Source organism: Vicugna pacos, chromosome 5, assembly GCF_048564905.1.
Source record: "Vicugna pacos chromosome 5, VicPac4, whole genome shotgun sequence".
In the NCBI taxonomy this organism is placed as follows: domain Eukaryota; kingdom Metazoa; phylum Chordata; class Mammalia; order Artiodactyla; family Camelidae; genus Vicugna; species Vicugna pacos.
In genome coordinates, this window is record NC_132991.1 from 6755952 (window position 1) to 6776526 (window position 20575).

Sequence of the window (20575 nt, forward strand, 5' to 3'; positions counted from 1 at the left end):
TTGCAATATTTACTTAATTGCAGTGATCAGAGACTCAACCACAATATCTCTGAGGTCTGGCTGCATAGGGCATAGTGGTTACAGTGAGGTGTGGGACTAGAGGAGGAAACAGGAAACATTTTTGTTGAAATGTAGATTTTTTTTCAAGTTTTCAAGGTGTGTATCACATTTGTTTAACACCTAAAACCAGACTAATACAGATCAGGTTTATATTGATGGTACCAAAAGCATAAGCTGGCAGGACCGGGCTTTTAGTCCTGTGGGATGGATGAACAAACCTGAGTGTTGAGCCTGGAGGGTTGAAAAGACCCCCGGGTGTTGGTCAGTCATTTTCAAAATGGTACCAGAAGTCCATATGATTGAAAATGCAGTATTTTCTATTAGATTGCTCACTATTCTTCTGGTTCCTCCTTTAAATTATACCTTCTGGGAGTCAAGACATATTTTAAGCCTTAAATCCTCTGTTCAGTAATGTGCCATGTGCTACAGCACAAGACTTTCTGACTGCCACAACAACACACCTCAGGCTGGGATGCTAATAAGTAACAATTTATTGTTCGCAGCCTTGGATGCTGCAAAGTCCAAGATCAAGCCAGCATGGTCACATTTTCTACTGAGAGTCCTCTTCCTTGCTCAAGGCTGGCGCTATCTTGCTGTGTCCTCACTTGGCAGAAGGGGTTAAGGATTTCTCTGGAGCTTCTTTTAAAAGAACCCAAATCCCATTCATGAGGAATCTATCTTTATGACCTAATTACTTTCCAAAGGCCCTAATACCATCACCTTTGGGTATTAGGACTCCATTTATAAATTTGGGGGGGGCACAAATATTCAGACTGTATTCACACAGGAGCACAAAGGTGAAATAATAGCACAAGGGAGACACTACTAATGGAAAACTTGAAAACTTCTGAATTTTATAAAGACTAGCTTTTGAAGAAACAAGTAGGTACAGCTGCTCTGTTCTAGCCAAATATGTAAAAGTCTTATAAATTTTTATATAAAATAATTGCAAAGCTACCACACATCTTATAATGTTTTATCAGTCGACCATATATAAATTCTCGGAATTCAGTGAAAAATGGAAGTGCTGTCTAATGCTGGATTGAGGTAGACTGGCCTCTGAAGACACAAAATCCTCAATTAAAAAAAGATGTAGGGCTGTTTTATTCTGAAGCAAGGTGGTTTATAGAAAACTAGAGATAGTGTGCAATTCAATTTATGCCTTTAGAGATTTTCAAAAGTCCTAGTAAATATTTTACTGACCATTTTATGTTTTTTAGTAAATGAAGTGCATAAAGCACCGGAGAAACTCGAAAAAAATTGTTATTCTATTTCAGTTTTATAACCCCTCTCACATTAGTGGTATATGATTTTATCTATAATATGTAATGATACAGTACATCGATTCTAATAAGGTGTATTACAATATTCAGAATTCTCAAAGCACAGAGTAATAAAAATGCCTCCGTTACACCTATAATTTGAAACTTCAAAATACAAACAGGATTATATACATAATAGAAATAAACCTTTTCAAATACTCATACCTGGTGCTTTGATAAGCAAGAAAACTTTTATATCATCAGTGGTTTTGGAATGTACAATTAAGTTTTAATATTAAAACTGAAGCTCACTGTTGATGCAACAGATAATTCAACATGACTACAAAATAATTCAGGTAAACTGCTATCCTAGGGCATGAATGTAATATCTTTGTTTAAATAGCTGGCACAGAACTCAGACAACAGTATATAATCATTTGTGAAATAGTTGTCTATCTTATCATATTTCTTGAACAAAGTGTTGGATAGCTATCAGCATTGGTATCTCCACAATAAGGTTCCGGACTACCAATATTATAATTTTCAGTAAATATCTTCTACAAACAGCTACACAATAATGATGTTGTTCCTGAAAGAAAACATAATAATCAAAATGTCAGGGAGGAATAAAGGGAAAAGAAAAGTGTCCCATTATGCAGAAAGAAAAAAAAAATCCAGGCAAAGAGAACGAGAAATGTGCTATTCTTAACACTGAGGTTCACTGAGTCATAGGCAGGCTTTTTTGTTTATTGGTTGATTGGTATAAAAATACAACACAAAAGCAGCAAAATCGAAGGGAAGTGAGTTTTAATATTTTGTTTCAAAATTTGTATCTACCGTGTTTTCTTTTTTTTTCCCTTTCTTTCTTTTTTTGTTTCTTTTGCCGTCTCAGTCAGACCTGACAGTCTTGTTTTAGATCTGTAAGTGGTCATGGCTTAACCCCTCAACTCTTATGAAATAAATCAAGTCAAGGCTAGATCATTCATTCTAAGAGATAAATATCACACTCTAGTACTTAATGGTTCCGTCTACCAAATTCTCTGCTACACTTTCCAACTTTGGCAAGGGTCAGATTTGAGATACAGCTGTGTCCTAAATGGTTTTATTCCTGTTAATACCAGGTAAAGAAGACAGGTCTTACTAAATGCAGCTACTGGCCGTGAACCTTGTACACTTATTTAAGCAATCAGCGTCTCTGTGCCTCAGAGATGTCCCCTCAAACTGGGAGAAGTCCCTACCTCGGGGGTTTTGTGAGAATCAAATAAAACAATGCATATAAAACACACTGCCTAGAGCTTTATACATGGTAAGCAGAGACTCAATGTCGTCTTTCAGTGGAAGTATTAAATTATGTGGTGATGTGGTAAGAAAGCTGCCTCATCTTTTCAATGTAATCTAGAATGTACAAGAGAACATTGTAGAAAGGAGCTAGGTGGCCTTGGAACACAGTGAGGGTCAAGTGTATGACCAATTTGACTGTGAGTAATGGCAACTGGCTTGTATTATGAGGCTGGAGAACTATCTTGAAAACACTGTGGCTTTTGCAGTATGTAATCAGATGCTCATACAAACTTTTCCGTGAATAAATACTGCAATACAGCCTTGCAACAATAACTTGGGGATTTTTTTTTTAAATAGTGATTTCTCTGTGGCTCAATATGGCTTTCAAAATGCCCCATCATGGCTATAGAAGACACTGAGAGCACTGAGAGGGACTTAAGCAAGAGTTTCCAAGATTTCTCAATGCCATGACCTCCACAGTGTAGACAATGGAAAGGCATGAATGTGTTCTTCCTTCCCTGCAAAGGGAAGTAAAGGCACCCTTGGGATGCTGGCTTTCCTCCTTCTGGGACTGGAAGTTAGGGTATGTAAATTTTAATGTGTTTCTTTGTTCATAGCATGAGGACACTTCTTATCTATATTTCTAACTTTAGATGTCTCTAAGGTGTTCTTCTAAATATATCCTCAATGATACCAGAAGAAATCCATGTCTTTTTTCATAGACAAGGCAGCAGTAACAAGTGTAGGAGCAAACGGAGTTTGGGGACAATTAGGAAAATTAGTGAAACAGAATGCGAACCAGATAGGAGACAGGAGACCCAGGTCCTGGGACTGGTTCTGATACTAACATGACATGTACTCTAAGCAAATGCCTGGACTGTTCCACGACTGGGTTTATTTTTCTTAGCTGTGAAATGGACCACTGGCCTCTGACAACCCTTCTGTCACTTTAATTCTACCAGAGGGACATCTACGTGAGTCTTCATTCATGAGCCAGTTTTCCTCCAGCACAGAACTGACTGTTTCTCAAAGTACAGCCTGCTGTGTATCTGGGGTTCTGGTTCTTGTGGGCATTCTTGGAAACCCAAAATTTACTGAACCAGAGAGCCTGGTGATCCTGATACACATAGTTTTAGAAGCACTACTTTGTCATGAGATGGTAGGGAATCTAAACTACGCCCCTTAACCTTTCAACATGGCTGCAGATAAATAACTAGGCAGGGAGAAGAATTGAGAAGCAACAACTTGTGTTATCCTTCCTCCAGTGACAATCTTCCTCTAGTCTCATCCCTAACCCATACCTTCTTCTAAACCTCATTGATTCTTATAAAATAATAACAATTATTATTATAATCATTCATTCAATAGACACGCTGACCAGGCTTAAAGAAAGGTGTCATGAACTTCCTATGGGACACGACCAATAGTTAGCAAAGTCTGGATTTGAACTTGGGTCCATCTACATGAGAACATCTATTGAAGCTTCTCCCCAGGGATACAAATGGCCGAGAGTAAAATCTAAGCCCCTGAAATTAACTGATGAGGGCCCTGCTTTCCCTTCCAGACTGTGCAAGAATATATGGAAGGCTTCCTTCTGAAAGTGAGACCTGATTTGAAACATGGAAGACAGATGGGTACAAATAAAAGTGTAATGGGTTTGAGGGGGAATTTTCCACGCAGAGCTAACAGCACACGTGAGAGTCTTGAGGGGTGATGGTGTATCACATTGAAGAAACTGAAGGAAGAATAATATGGCTGGAGTGTAAAAAAGATGATGGTAGAGCATAAAATATTAGAGTGATGATAAGTGTAGAGAGAAATGGGTGGCATTACATGATGTGGTACCCATTTGGGATTTTGACTTAGAAGCAGCGGGAAGCCAATCACATTCACATTATAAAGCAAAATATGATTATTTGCATGAAATACCAAATAGCATGCTGACTTTACATTATTGTTCTTATTTTAAGAACAGAACTCTTATATTGTTGTCTAGCACCTGTGACTGTTTCATGTCTCTCTAAAGGAGACAGGAATTTTGGAGCCTTCTTGGCCCTTTTAAAGGAAAAGAGAAGTGGGTGGGCAGACCCAGGGTGAGTGAACATCTCAACACATGAGAACATGCTACTTGAACAACAAAGCCAACCCCCTGTGTTCTCCTTACCATGGTCTGCTTAAAAATCTGGACCAACATACAGCAAAACAAATACATCTTTTCCCCACCTTCAAAAAGCAAGTTCAAACGTTCTCGAAGCTGCCTGGACCAAGCTTCTGGAAAGATGCCTCCAAAGAAGTGTGCTTTCCTTTTCACTTTTCTTGGCTTCAACCAGCGAGAGACAAGAGGACTCTGTTTCCACATCTTAGGATTCTGGGTGGTAAACTTTACCTTAAAATAACATACTATACACTTGCACTCAATGAGAGATCTTACATATAATGCATTCCTTCTTTCCTAATTAGGAACGACCTAAATAATTAAGAACGTACTATTTTCCTTTGCAAATACTGTGTCTAAGCTCCATGTTTCCATTCAGAACTCAGGAGGGAGTTGCCGAGGGGCTGCTTAGGAAGCAACAAAGACTGGAACCTACGAGGTAAACCAGTGAGGGAAACAAACTGAGTTCTGTAATCAACACAATATTGAGGATTACAACGCTCTCCTCCCTTACGTGGCTATTCCCAGAGCACATACCTGAACCGAGATTTCTTTCAGTTGGACGCTACCTCATGGATACAACATGGTGACACAGGTTTGAGGGTTGGCCAAACAGAGCTTCTGCAAGAAGCTTTGTTATAAAAAGAAGGAAGGTAGTTTCTTTCCTGTGTCAAGTACAAGTTGTATTAATAGAAGCATTAACAAGTCTGGTACTGCATAACCGAATCATAGAACAGGGCATGCATTTGTAAACAGCTTCAGGAATCTTTTGTGCATAATTTAAATCTTCATGCTATGGTCTTCGGTGCTTAATTATACACTCTGAGAGTGTGAAAGCAATTTATTCGCTTATTAAGCTGTGTTCAAAATAGCTAAAGAGATATTAATTCTCCTTAGGATTAAAAATATATTTTAAAAATCTATTTGCTGACTGAATTGTCATTTATTGGGTAGTATTGTTTCATGAGAGGGACAAATGAAGAATGTGACAATAAAATGTATTTCTCTCACTTCAAAGTCCCAGTGTTTTTCTCTTGACTTTTTGAAAGTGAGGATTCTACTGTTTTCATTTTTAACAGCAAATCAACCGAACAAACCAAAGCAACCAGCAGAATAGTTGACCTTTTATTTATCGGTAAAGATGAGAGACCATTGTCACCAGAAATGAGGTATAAATGATGTAAACAAAGCTGCTTAATTTGGGAATTAAACAAAATTTGTCCTCCTAAGAATTCTCTCCAGGTTTCCATGCCCAAACAAGATAGAACTGGGAATACCCTCCTATAAAAAGCAGCATTATATACTGACATACATTTCTAGCCTAGCGCATTGCATGTCTATTTCTTGTCTATCCCATCAATTTCACTGAGAGTTCTTCTTCATAATTCCGAAACCGAGACCAGATTTTGGTCACTGTGGTTGATGCTGTCATGGCATTTCTTCCAGGACTTAACACCTCCTCAGTGGCTATCTCCAGAATACAACCCTTTGCTCTAAGAAAAATAAAGAAAAGGGGATACATTACTCAGCCTGCTTCCAGGACCCTTTAAGAAATAGATTTTACCACATGAGGGCTCTACCTATCATCCATCAGTAACTCTCCATACCGTTCAGGATCAACTTCAAGCTCCTTCACGTGAATGACAGAGACTTCCGTGGGCGGGTTTTCTGGGTTCCCCATTTCCTCCAGCACATGCGCGTCCCCTCCCCATCACACACCCACATTTACATTTCATATCCTGGCCATTCTTGTTGATTTCTTGCTGGAGAAGGAGTGCTGAACTTGCGCACCTCTGTGCTCTGCATTTGTTCCTTGATCTGCACAGAATACTCCCCTCATCTTGGCTGTCTGGCAAAATTCCATGACCCTTCCATCCCCAATGCAAGCAGAGGGTGCTCTGAGATTCCCCCTTCTCTGCTGTGCCATTCTTACTAGCAGAGCTGGTCCCTTTCTTCTTTGCCCTTGCGTAGCTAACTTACGGAATGTATTACAACATATATAACTATTTTTTCTGCTTTGTCACTAGGAGTGCTCTGCTCCGTGCTCACAGAGGTCACAGATACTGACTTCACATTCTCAATACCTTGGCACTTGGCTCAGTGTATCTTTGTGGAAGGAAGGAAGTCCTGGGGAGAATATGTATGTGCATTTATGTTCCTTCAAGCATATTTGCATTTGAAACACCATGTGGAACTGATAAACACAGGCGTGTATACTTGGCGTTTTAGGGACTCATCAATAGATGAAAAAATATTTCAAGAGGAGACTTCCAGACACCACAGGTAAGGGGGTGATGGCTCCAGGCTCCAGGTAGGGCCGGTGCAACACTCACCAACAGCGACTGAAATGGAGCGTGTTAAAGTAGATGGGGTGTGGCTTTCTGAGAAAATGGTACCTGAAGTTGTAGAGAAAGCAGCACAGGAGGGTTCTCATCTAAAATGAGGTTTTAAAATCTCAGGGATGGACTCTCCACTCTCAGAAGCAAGGAGGCAGGATGCACAGAAGACTGGACCCACAACACTGGGGAAACGCCACTGGCTCAGTCCAGGCTCCGGGCTCCGGGCTCCGGGCTGGTCTGACATGAAATCTGCAGGGAGAGTTTCTCAGCTTACCTGCATGAGGAAGTGCGGACAATCAGACAATGGTAATAATGATCACAGCGGTCAACCCTAACTGAGTTCTTTCTATTTGAAAGGAACTTTGCATAAATGTATTTTTTCATCTACAAGGCAATACTGCTCTTTTCTTCTTTTTACCATAAAAGACATGGAGGCATAGAAAGATCAAGAAAATAATGTAGCTCCGTTAGTAGCAGTGAGTCCTGCATTTTAAAAGTTCGAAAATGGGTACTTTGGTTTCAGCCTCACCTATTCCAATATTTTAGTCAAAGCAATTGAAAAATTGAGTCATCAGCAGTATTGATCTCAAATTGTGAGCAGGCTTCTAGGAGCAGAACCCTAGTCATTTAACCAATCAGAGCCCCGTGCTAAGCCCAGTCTTACCATTTACCTGATCTTTAAAGTGACCCTGTTCAATTAACTGCTATAACCCCTAACTGCCTCATCTTGAAAAATGAAATAAATACGGAGCAAATACATTTTCTTTTCTGAATTAAATCTGAGCCCTAAGTGAAGTTACTGGCATATAGCCAATGCTCCAAACAGAAGCTAGGAGAGATTATAAGCAGTATAAAATGGGAGAGATTTTTCCAAAAAGGATCAGAACAAACAGTTTGGGGTGTACAGGAGGGAAGGCATCCTGACCCAGGACTGACGCAGGTTGACATATTTCATGTCTTAAATTGTAATCCTGTTTTTATTGGTCAGTTATTATTCACAAGTATTTCAGAAATAATGAAATACTTATGTGTCCAAGAATATTAGTATCTTCCATTTTTCTTGTTTAGAGTAAGTTAAGCAAGAGGACACACATTTTAGACTCCCTATGCGCCTCTTTGAGGTGACCTTCCCATCTCTGATTGTGTCCACGGTGTGTTAATTTCCTAGCTTGACGCTCGTGGCCAATTTTATTTCTCTTTGTTTATAGGGGCGTGCTCTTTTGTCCTTCATATCCTGATGGCCATCACAGGAGAAAGTTATGGCAGCAATAACAACTTTTATGTGTTAAGAATGGAGCATGGATGCATGTGAGGAAACGGGAAAATTGGCATGTAAATTTCAGGCACGAATGAGAAGCCCCCTTTTCCAGTCCTCTCACTAACAGCAGTGATGTAGATGCAGAAAACACTCTTCGAGCACGTATGGTGTACCAGGCACTGTTTTAGGACCTTTATGTTTGTTGGCTTGTCTATTTTTCACCATAATGCCTTGAGGTAGATGATAAAATTATCCCCAGTATACACAGAAGAAACTGAAAGTGTGGACATGATTCTGTGCTGCCCAAAGTCACATGGCTGGTGGCAGAACCAGGATGTCAACAAGCATGTGTGTCTTTTCGTTTTTGTTTTTGTTTTTTAAATTGAAGTACCATTAGTTACAATGTGTCAATTCCTGGTGTACAGCACAGTGTCCCAGTCATGTGTATACATACATATTTTTGCAATGGAATACTACTCAGCCATTAAAAAGAATAAAATAATGCCATCTGCAGCAACATGGATGGATCTAGAGACCGTCATTCTAAATGAAATAAGCCAGAAAGAGAAAGCCCATGTTTTCCACCATGATATAAAAACTACAGTGGCACTATTGTCCAATCTGTGTGTGTCAGTGAATGAACTAGGATGATCTCAGTACTGGTCTTCACTGACAGGGAGCAGGGTGGGCTGCTCTGCACAGGCGTGTGGTTTGTGCACAACACAAGGGCACCTGGCTGCCAGATTTGTTGGGAAGCTGTGTTTACCAGGAAGAAACAGTACCTTTTTTTTTTAATATTACAAAGGCCATTTATAGGTCATAGTGCAGCTGGAAGCAAGGATCTTTGGAGTGTAGCTTGAAATCTTTAGATGGCCATCAAATATCCTATTATTGCCAAAATCCAAGGAAACGCTTAAGACTCTCAGGAGAACATTAAAAGGACAAAGGAAGTTCTAATGGCTGGGCTGTGACAATCTGTGCATCATTAATAATCATAACTGATAGTAATAATCATAGCTACTTATGAAATGTCATGAGTCTATAATAATGTGCAAATGGTAAATTTAATATGGAGTATATAAAAAGGAATTATAATATAAAACGTGGTTGTACATTATACAGATATAAAACAAATACTTAATGAATGCTAGTGTGGTGGTGATGCTTCTGTTCCTTTCAGGGTTATGTGTGTGTGTGTGGGTGTGTGTGCAATTACAAAGAAACGCACATCATAAGTTGTAATGAGTCAGGTCTTCTCAGTAAAGACGAGAATCTACCAGCATCAATAAAAACAAAAATTAAGAAGGTTGAAAGAGGTACAGCAGACGATCACCATGGATGATGGTGTACCAAGAAGTTTGACAGTGAGTTCCAGAATGAATTTCCCAATCATTTCTCAAATGAGAGTTCCCCAAGAAGATTTAAATCCTCATTTCCTAGTAGATGAGACATCTATGAGATTCTACTCTTCAGACTGGCAAAGCTTTCTAGAATTTTCAATTACATGAATAAATCAGTTAACATACCACCATATACCATATCATCACGATGGGTTAGTAAGTGAATTGTGGTAAAAATTCCAAGCTTCAAGAATTAAATTCTATATGGAATGTGTGACTAAAGTGTACTTTGTGTAAAAAAGACCTAATTATAAATGATCAGTGGTTCAACTCCAAACCATGTCTTACTGTGCACCAAGTCTCCTGCTGAGAGGAATGAGCGTATTCACATCCCCAAATCCAGAACTGGGGCTAATCTGACTGTTTACTCCTTTTTCTTTCGATACTAGAAAAAGTATAGAAATTCTAAAAAGGTATAGAAATGATCACAGGTTATGATTACTGTAACCTTGAAAACAAAAAAAAAAAAGTTAGAAGAATAATGAAACTAGAAATTACAAGAAAAAAATTTAAACCTCAGAAGTTAGGAAATTTTATAATTAAACTGTAGGCGCACAACTGAAGTTTCAGCGAAGTAGTAAGATTGTATTTTAATTAATTTGCTTAGAAAAGTTTCATCAGATGTATCTATAATAATCTTTTAAGTTCAAAAATTCAATGTTTAATTTTGATTGATGACTTGTACAGTGAGATATTTGGATTATGATTAACAGATGAATAAATATTATGTTGTTAACAGTTCAATACATAAAGGAATGTTAGGTATAAAATTGATTTCTAAGGTCATTAAACCCAATGCACACAGTGTGATTGTTTATTCATACAAAAAACTCTTCAGACGTGAACAAATCTGAACAATTAAAGCATCGGTTTATAGGCTGAGGAAGAAAAGGGAAAGCTTCCATGGAGTTAAGGAATGGATTTGATGCAAGTGCTGAATAAAGGTCAAACAGAGAAGAGAAAGAAAGCAAGCCAACGGTCTAAGGATAAAAAGTTAAAAGACCAATTTCTTGCTATAAGCTTGAAATATGTAGGTAGTAAAACATCTCAGGAACAAATGTGGATAAAGTGTCACAGGAGGGCAGCTGTGAATACCGCTGCCTTTCTTTTTCCCTTTTTCAATGTTTTTGTTTTATTTTTGTTAATTAGGTCTATTAAAGATATTGAAGGTGAAATGGGAACTGAAAAATTTGAAAATACGATGTTAGGGAATATGGAGAGATGATTTGAATTCGAAGGCTTTGAGTCAGAGACCATTTTAAGAGCTGACGGAATAATGGCCAAATGTGGTGCAGAATGCCTGAGCTTGGGTGGTAAAACGGGACCCCTCGGGGACAGAAAGATATGGACACCATCACAGCAGAAGCCTTGGCAAATCTCTGTGCGTGGGGAGGGGATGGGCAGACAAAAACTGCCCTGAGATGTGAAGCCTGGGAAATAGCTATCCAGAGGTCCATTCATTTTCAAAGCAGAAAGTCCTCTATTATTCCTCTGGAAGATTTATCTTTGCAGCTTGGCACTCACAATGGTACATATTTAAAGGGACGCAAACCTATCACTGTCACGTCCATTGTGAGCCACCCTGGGAATTTCAGGTACCCACAATAAAGTCAATAGCCCAGTAAAATAAATGTCTCCCTTTAATCTTCAGCTCCACAAGGAGATGTTTATTATGTCAGAGGAAAACATTTTTACTTCGAGTCTGTGAGTTCATGTGGTGGACAATCGTTTCCTAGGGTGCTTGAGTGTGATGAACTGTAACTCTGAAAACAGTGACATTTTAACAAGAAACAGCCCAGCAATTGTTTGCCTTAGAACAAATCTCCGACATGTAGAGCTCAGGTCTTAAAAACCTGGGAGCTTTGAGAAGGTCCAGACGCCTTATGACACGGAACCAATTAGGAGATAAAATAAATTTCAAAAAAGTTTAAAAAAACTATTAATGTGATAAAGCACTTAACAACATGAGATCTACCCTCTTACATTTTTATGTATGCAGTGCATGACTATTGTACTAGGTAAAATGTACAGGTCTCTAGGCGCCATTCTTCTTGCTCAACTGAAACGTTACGCCCATTGATTGGTGACTCCCCATTACTCCCACCCCAAGCCTCTGGAAACCACCACTCTGTTGTTTGATTCTATGAATTTCACTACTTTAGATATCTCGTATAAGTGGAACTGAGCCAGGAGGGAAGGGAACAGGGCACAACCATTAAAAGAATGACACAGTAATTAGCACCAGGATGGTGGAGCTTCAGTGTTTCCTTTGTAATATATTAGCCTCTAAATGGCACTCCCGCAGGTGCCAGGACAGTTTCAAAGCTGCCCATAAAAGGTCAGAAATTTGGTGATGGCCCAGTTCCTGGGACTCCCAGGCCCTTCCCCAAAGTAGTTGGAATAAGCCTCCCACATGTTAGCATATGAAGTTACTGAGCCCATAAAAACTAACAACCCCGCATGCTGGGGCTCACTCTCTCTCTGTCTTTCTCTCGCCTTTTGAGACAGCCAACATTCTGTCTATGGAGTGTGTATCTCTCTGAATAACTCTATCTTTGCTCAATTACAGCTCGCTCTTGAATACTTTCCTGTGTGAAGCCAAGGATCCTCTCTTGGTGGGGCATGTCCCAGGGACTCCTCAGACCCTGAGATTCAGCAGTCCTCCTGCACCCCCTGTTTCCTGTATCAGACTATGCAGTATTTCTCTTCCTGTGACTGGTTCACTTCCCCTAATGTAATGTCAAGTTCCATACATGTTGTTGCATATTGCAGAATTTCCATTTGTTTTTTTTTTTTTAGGCTGAACTGTATTTAATTATATGTATATACCAGCAAATCAAAAGCACAATGAGACATTACCTCACACTTACCAGGAAGGCTATCACAAAAAAAAAAAAAAAAAAGTGAAAGACAAGTATTTGGGAGATTGTGGGGAAATCTGAAATCTTGCACATTGTTGGCAGGAAGGCCAAATGGTATAGCCGCTACGGAAAACAGTGTAGTCATTCCTCAAAAAATTAAGAATAGAACTAGCATATGATCCAGCGCTCCCATTTGTGAGGTAGAGAGAGAATTACAATTAAGATCTTGAAGAGATAATAGCACTCCTGTGTCCACTGTGGTACTGTTCACAATAGCCAAGAAGTGGAAACAACCTAAATGTCCATCAAGACGTAAAATAAATTTAACGCTAAAAGCAATTGGCCTGATCTTGTACTGCACCGAGCTGAGCTCAGCTCAAAGGCTGGGAAATGCTTTGCTATTGTTGCTGTTCTCACTCTACATGGGTTTCCTCCATAGCCCTGCCCTTCAGCCAAGTTCCATCATCCTTTCAAGCATAAGCTATAACTGTTGGCACTTGGATTGGGTCAGAATAATAAGACATTTATTGGTTTTAGTTAAAATATAAGAATAATAATTTTACAAAATAGTCACCAATATTTGGAAATCAGAGAACTTCATGTGTAAATATAGATCTATGGTTACCTTCTGTGCTACCTGACTCCATATGAGACCTGTTCCTTTGGCTCTGACCCTGTGCTCTGTCTCCTGGGCTCAGTCCTGCTGCTTTTGCCCCTTTTGTAAAAGAATATTGCCTAAAGCCTGAAATAGACAGGAGAGCCCATCCTCAAGGCTCTGACCTTTAAGGGTGTAACACTTTTCTATTCATACACAGATAAAAAGTTGCAGGACAGAGAATAACATTTGTCTTGTTGGAGGTTTACAGGAACATCATGACCTGATACACATGAACAGCTGTGCAAACAAGGGATTCTGATACTACAAAATTTGAAACAACCAACCACACCCTCTCCCCTTTTCAGTGTTAAAGGAGCCTGAATTCTGACTTGGGGAAGATGATTCTCCAGGACATGGGTCCCCCATCTTCTCCATCTGTTGGCTTTTACAATAAAGTCATTATTCCTTGCCCGAACACTTCATCTCCCAATTTATTAGCCTGTCATGCAGTGAGCAGAGGAAGTTTGGACTTGGTAACACTTTGGAAAAATTTAAAATCTGGCAATATTTGGATTCCTTCCCTAAAACACTGGCTGAAGGTGAACAGTGGCCACCATTGGGAGGTAATGGCGGTGGTGGTGGTGGAGGTGGTCCAGCTTCAGGCTGAATCCTATCTGTGATTTTTCAAACTTGACTAGGATGAAAATACATGTCTTGGTTTTTTTTGTTTTTTTTTTCAGATAAAATAAGGACAAATTAAACATTATATATGTATATAAAGGGAGAGAGAGAGAGTGAAGTTCTATTTGACACAGCTACAATTATTCATTTACATATCTATTGTCCATGGCTGTTTCTGCACTGTAGTTACAAACTCAGTATCTGTGACAGAGACAACATGGCTCTCAAAGCCTAAAATACTACCATCTATCTGGCCCTTTAAGAAAATGTTGCCAACTCTTGAACTAGTCAATTCGTGAAAAAAAAAAAAAAGTCAGCAACTAAACAATATTTTTAGCACTTGGCAGGCAAAGGACTACTTGATTTATTTTTCCTTTTCCATTTTTGAGCATGCCCCAGATGCTTAGCATCAATGAGTGACATAGACAGAGAGAGAAACACAGAAACTGGCATTTAAAAGGAAGCAAAAGGTTACTTACTTTATGACAGCTTGTCATTCACGTGACTGCCCAATGTGTTTTGAGTTCTGAGTTTTCAATTATTTTCAATATGGCAAACTTATATATATGTATATTGCATATGTATACTGCATATGTGTATGTATATGTGTATATATTTATATATTAGTCCATTTCTTTAGATTATATCTTCAGAAAAGGTGTAGATATCTATTTTATTTCTTTCTTCACCAGTTTATTCAACTAGGAAGTTCCATGACCATAGTTATGGTGCTATGATAGCTACTGTCAAAATCAAAGTTACAAAGGTGAGATCTGGCTTAAACACATTTACCATCCATACAGGATTAAGTGAGTAATTGGACTGAAAAAAAAGCATCTCCATTGATCACTAGCTTTGATTAAGCTAACCTGGCGATTACTGTTGACTTTCTGTGTACTTATTCAATGAAAGGTAATCAGCCTGGTAGAAAATAGTGTTTCCAGACAGCCTGGGCTTCAGTTCAACTATATACAAATAGTTGAACTCTTTTGATAGAACCTGAACATGGTCTTCATGGAACAGTACAAGGCATGCACAAATGCCAGGCTGGTTAGAAATGAGAGGCTGTAAATGTATATTCCCTGCCAAATAATGAATGCAGATGTGGTACCCGGGCTCCAAAGATGTCTCCCCCCGACCCACACCAAACATGACTTTGAGTATCCATACTCTTATGCATTTCTCTTCCCCTTGAATATGGACTCCCTATGAGATGCTTGGACCAGGGTTATAAGGAAGATGTTACCCTGCATGACTTCAGAGTTAGGTCAGAATATGCTTTGCAGTTTCCTTCCAGGTCTTCAGAGAATTCATTCCAGAGGAATCTAAATTCCATGGAAGAAGTACTACTCTGTGAGGTCATCATGCTGTGATGGAGGGGCTCTGGAAGATGAGACATCACATGCAGAGAGAGAAAGAACACAGGGATCACTGAGCATCGTACATGAGAATGAAGGACGATTTCAGTAGGTGGACCCTATAGATTGGGCTCACATGGATCAGAGACGGAGCACCTGGAAGAATCCTTTCTAAAATCCTGTGAGCTAAAATAAACCAGTAAGTTATCAGTATAATTCACAAATGGCCGTTGACCAGATAACAATTTTAGGCTGCTGTGGTCAGGAAAGTGTGAATTGAGAAGCAGGCTATGAGGGGGTCCCTTAATGACGTTAAGTATAGTGGAGAGAAAGAGGCAGTTAATATTAAATCATGACAAGATATCGCAGAGCAGCGAAAAATCACATAAGTGAGAGATCATGGCTCCAGGGGGCTTAAATCTTCTAGACGGAGATGGATAAACTAATATAATAAAGTGTTACTGGCACAGTGGTGGCATTCTGGCCAGAACAAAGTAAAATCTAAAGAAGAGAAGTGTAATCTTGAGGGTAAGGGATGTCAAGACAGATTTTTTTTTTTTTAAAGGAGATGCCATTTGAGTGAAACCAAATAGAACACAGATCCAGAGATGTGGATAAAAGCTCATTAGGGGGAAAAAATGAGAGAATCAGTCTGGGTGGAAGATTTTTATCGGTGCTGGGAGTAATGTGGAAAACAAAGTTCAGAAAGGCAAGAGAGCCAGATATAAATAAAACCCTCCTGAGGCAGGGCTAGGGATCCAATGAGGGTCCTGGTCCTTTGGAGCCATGTAGACCATGTTCATTCACTACTTCTGTCTGTTCACTAAGGCACACACCTGAAATGCTTTAAACATGGCCTGAAATTTAAAATGAGCATTTTCTCTGAAATCTACTCAAAGCATCAAATATGTTTACACAAATGCAAGGAAATTTTTCAAGTCATTTTTTTATTAGGTAACACTGATGAGCTGATACAGAAATCAGAAGAGAGAATGCAGAATTGCGGGTCTAGGTGAATCGTACTGTGCATCCTGCAGCGTCCTTCTTGAGGGCTCAAGATTAAACATGTGAGGACAGTTGAACTTTATAAGCTCTTCTACTGTGCACAAGAGCAGGAGTGAAAATTATTATAGATAAGTTGTCTGAAACAGAAACCCTGAAATCCTTTCAGGGCTATTCTAGATCAAAATTGTGATGGAAAAAAATTACTCCATTTTTCTGAAGAGACATTTAAAATTACCAGGAGCCGAGTGAAGCCAAACAAGCTGATTCTTCAGATATCAAATCCATAAAGAAAAGATAGCTAGGAATTCAGCAGGCATTTCTGTTGTAATTGTCAAAAACCACTGTCAAAAACAGCATATTTTGTATGAAATAGAACTTCTGGTTAGAAAGACTATCAGTCTACCTGATGGCCAATCTCCACCCAATGTTGTTGCTTCTTGAACTTCAATTTGGTCTCCATAATACAGCCAGAGGGATGTTTTGAAATGGAAATGTTATGGCCTCACCACTCATAAAAGACTTACATGAAAACTGCCAAATATTTGTATATTTGTAATGGCTTACAAATCTCTACATGCCTACATACTCTGGCTTCTGACTGCCACTCAATCTCCCTCTTGCCCTGACAACTCTCTCTCTCTCACTACCCTCCCCCACCACACACACATCCATATATTCATACACACTTGAGCTCTGCTGGCCTTTTAACATTCTTCTAAGATTTACCTAGCTTCTCTCTCACTGTGGGACATCTACATAAGATGACTCCTTTCACAGAGAACTCCTCTCACCTTCCTCAATCTACTTAGACTAATTCTGAATGTGTTAGCTTAATCCTCATTTCTTCCGAAAGGCTTTACTCTTGTCCCCCAAACTAGATAGAACTCTCTAAGATATGATCCCGTGGTATCACACTTTTTTCTTTAGAGAGCTCATTTCTGCTGTGATTTTCCATTTTCACCTGTGACTATTAAATAATGTCTTGGAGATTACCAGATCATAAGGTCCATGAGGTTAGAATCTTCGTGTTTTGTCTGGCATGCAAAACAGAAGGGTTGATTGAAAAACAGAATAGTTGATTCATTATCAGTGGTCTTGGGACAAAACATAACAAGAGGACAAACATCTCGGTTAATTATTTAACCTTGCTGGTGATTTCACATTTGTTGAGTCTCAGTCCTGGATTCTAATCTCATTGAATTGATCCTAAACCGTATGGTAAATGTAGAGTAGAGATTATTATTACGTCTTTGTTTCGTATGATAAAGGAAGCTACAGAAGGGCAGGGTAAAGCCATTGTTGCAAGGACTTTTTGCAAGGAGAGTCAGGGACTGCTGAAAGCAAACCCATACCTCTGAATCCTACCCAACTTCCCTTCTTCGGTGCATATTTTTGGAGTTTTATCTACTGTTTCCTTGCATTTTCTTCATTGCCTACAATATTAAAACAAAAAAAAACAAAAACAAGCAAAAAACCTTGGAGGATTTCTCTTAGAACTCCTAAAATGTGTTCATTAGGCATTAGAACAAAATGGCAAGGAGACCAAACTGGGTACCTAGAGCAGGCATAAACCGTCCAGGCTTTGGAGTCACACCCGGCAGAGGGTAACTCTTAGCGCTGCCCTTTACTGGCTGCTTGATGTCACAGATCAATTCACTTCTGCAAACTTGAGTTTTCTTCAGTTATAAAATAGCACCCATACCTCGTATGGATTGTGAGGAAAATTCAATTGTTTATGAAATGCCAGTTAGAACTGTGAGTGCATAGTGGGTCCTTAATCTACATCAGAGTTTTACCACTGCTGTTTAATGCTAGGACCACCGGTTACTTTTCCTGGACCCCATGGTCAGAGAGTCACCCAGAAACTGACAGAAGTATGCCACAAGGATGAGCTGCACTAGCGGGGTTCACACTGGCATTGACAGAAGGGTTCATTCAAGTGTGCTTCCTCAACAGGCCCTTATTCATGAATGAAAGAATCAGCCCCAAATTAAATAATTTCCGTTGACTTTTGGGTAAGATGTTGTCTGACCCACTTTTTTTTTTTTAAGGATTTGAATAATTAGATGCATGTTTCTGAATTCCTTTGCTTCACTGTCTAAGTACCTAGAGAAGGAACAGAATCGCCTGCAGTGAGCCGCAGCTGAAAGAAATTTGCACTTGTCGAAGTCGAACTACTGTTGAAGACAGATGGAGGAAATGCAGGAGCTATTACAGGAAGGAGACGACCTGTTATTTATCAATCTGTCCATAATGTGTTTCTAGAACAGGGTTTACTGGAGATACTGTCAGAACATCTCCTGGGTCTTCTCCTTAGGTCAATTTATCGTTAGTTTAGAGACAATACGAAGAATTTGGATTCACGGAAATTCAAGGTTACTTCATTTGGGTAGAAGCAAATGGATTTGTTTTTCTCTCAAGCCCTTGGTGTTGAAAGGAAATTAAAAAATTTTCCCAGTGCCTTTTTACTTTTATAAAGCAAGCCAGTGTGGAGATGTTAAATCTCCACAATTTATTTTCCTTTTTTCACAAACATTTTTTAGAGCTGTTGGATAACCAAATTTGTTGGGAAGTTGGTCTTAAAAAGTCAGGAGCACAATATTTTAATATATTTAAAGCACAAGTTATAATTGTGTTTTCCAAATGAAATAAATGTATTCTGTCTCTGAGCCTCCTTTATTCTATGCCATCCTTTGGAATTCTTGTCTCAGTATGTCACTGGCTGACTTCTTTTTTTTCTGGTGGCCCCTGTAGGATGTCAGGGTCTCAAATAACCAAGTAAGGATGTGAAATCTGAAAGGCTCCAAGCAGCGAAAGCAAAGCTCTGAGAATTGATTGAATAATACAAATACGTATTTAGACCTTCATGAAATAATGTGTTTACTGCAATCTCATGATTGCTTATATAGCCATCTCATGACATAAATGTGTTCCATATTTTACAAACAGAAATACACAAAAACTAGGCCATTATTGTGAGTGGAAAGGCTGAGATTTAAACCTAGTTATATATAATGTTCTAAATATGATTTTTTTCTGAAAGAATGCAGATTAACATAGCCAATGAACTGCAAAAAAGTAATTCTAAAAGGAAGCTTCATAGGCGTGAAATTCACATTTTAAGAAAGCCACATTATGAAGGTCAGTAATTATAATAGATATAAATTCATTGAAATAACTGATATTCTGCAAAAATCCTAGGATTGAGGCAGATGTTATCAAAGTGGGCAACAAAAGAGTAAAAATAATCCTGTGATCAGACGATGTTCTCTTTCAGTAAAGCTACTAGAGACCCAGGAAATGCCAACACTCGGTACAAACACATGAGCTGAATGAGGAGCATACATTACAGTGATGTGGCTGGGCCGAAATTAAGGGCCACAAATTCCATGAGACCAAAAGAGTGGTAAGACCTTGCTGTGGATGAAAGGCCTGTAAATCATACAACCACAGGCAACATTTGGACCGGGAGCTGCATGCTGACATGTGTCCCCCTGTTCCCTGGAGGTACACTGAGGGAGTAGCTAATGTCCTCATGAGCACTGGGACATTTGCGCCGTGGCTCTTAGGTGGTTGTGCGCCCCGATTCAAAACCCAAGCAGCCGGAATAGTGTCTGACCCACAGCGGGCGCTCACCGAATATTTATTCAAAGTATGGATGTTTATACTAATTCACTAGACATCTTCAGTGGAAAAGACAATTTCCTAAGGGGGAAAAACACAAATGTAATTTAAAAAAAATAGATAACTAAAAGATCATATAAACTCTAAAGGTATACCATCAGAGATATATAGTTAGTCATAGAAAAGCTTCAGTAAATATTCAAGAAAAAGGTAATTCCAGTTTTACATATTCTTTTAAAAAATACTAGCCAGCAGATCCCATAGGCTAGTATACGTAACCTTGATACCCAAACCAGAAAAAGACAGTGTGAGAAAGAAAAAAAATATATAATGCAAGTTTACTCATGGACATAGGTATAAAAGTTCCAAAGAAAAAGCGTCCAATTAGGAGTGACCAGAGACTCTGAGGAAGATTTCTTGCTTCACAGTGTCAAAGCAGGCAGGTAGCTAGATATGAGCACAGAAGGGGACACAAGCCATATGGCAGGAAACCACACATCCTGTGAACAACAGGGGTACTTAGGAAAAGCAGAAGCTACCAGACTGCTAAGAAATCACCCATTTTAGGGTGACAAGTGGCCTGGAAGCAGGCAAAGAAAGGTGGGAAAAGACAGACATCTCTGGCATCCAAATGTAACATTTTGCTCATTACGCCCTCATTACAATAGAATTAGCCTTGCAGATTAGAAGTAC

The 20575-nt window shown here is 39.2% G+C and overlaps 2 long non-coding RNA genes across 2 annotated transcripts; one reads left to right on the forward strand and one right to left on the reverse strand.

Moving 5' to 3' along the window:
- Positions 1-5870: 5870 nt before the first annotated feature.
- Positions 5871-15180, reverse strand: LOC140696560 (uncharacterized). Its single transcript, XR_012073031.1, has 3 exons — positions 15066-15180; positions 7155-7346; positions 5871-6251 (listed from the first exon to the last, which is right to left on the reverse strand). It is a non-coding gene; the product is annotated as an uncharacterized lncRNA (long non-coding RNA).
- An 88-nt stretch (positions 15181-15268) lies between these two features.
- Positions 15269-18927, forward strand: LOC140696561 (uncharacterized). The gene is made up of 2 exons (XR_012073032.1): positions 15269-15452; positions 18310-18927. It is a non-coding gene; the product is annotated as an uncharacterized lncRNA (long non-coding RNA).
- The last annotated feature ends 1648 nt before the right edge of the window (positions 18928-20575 follow it).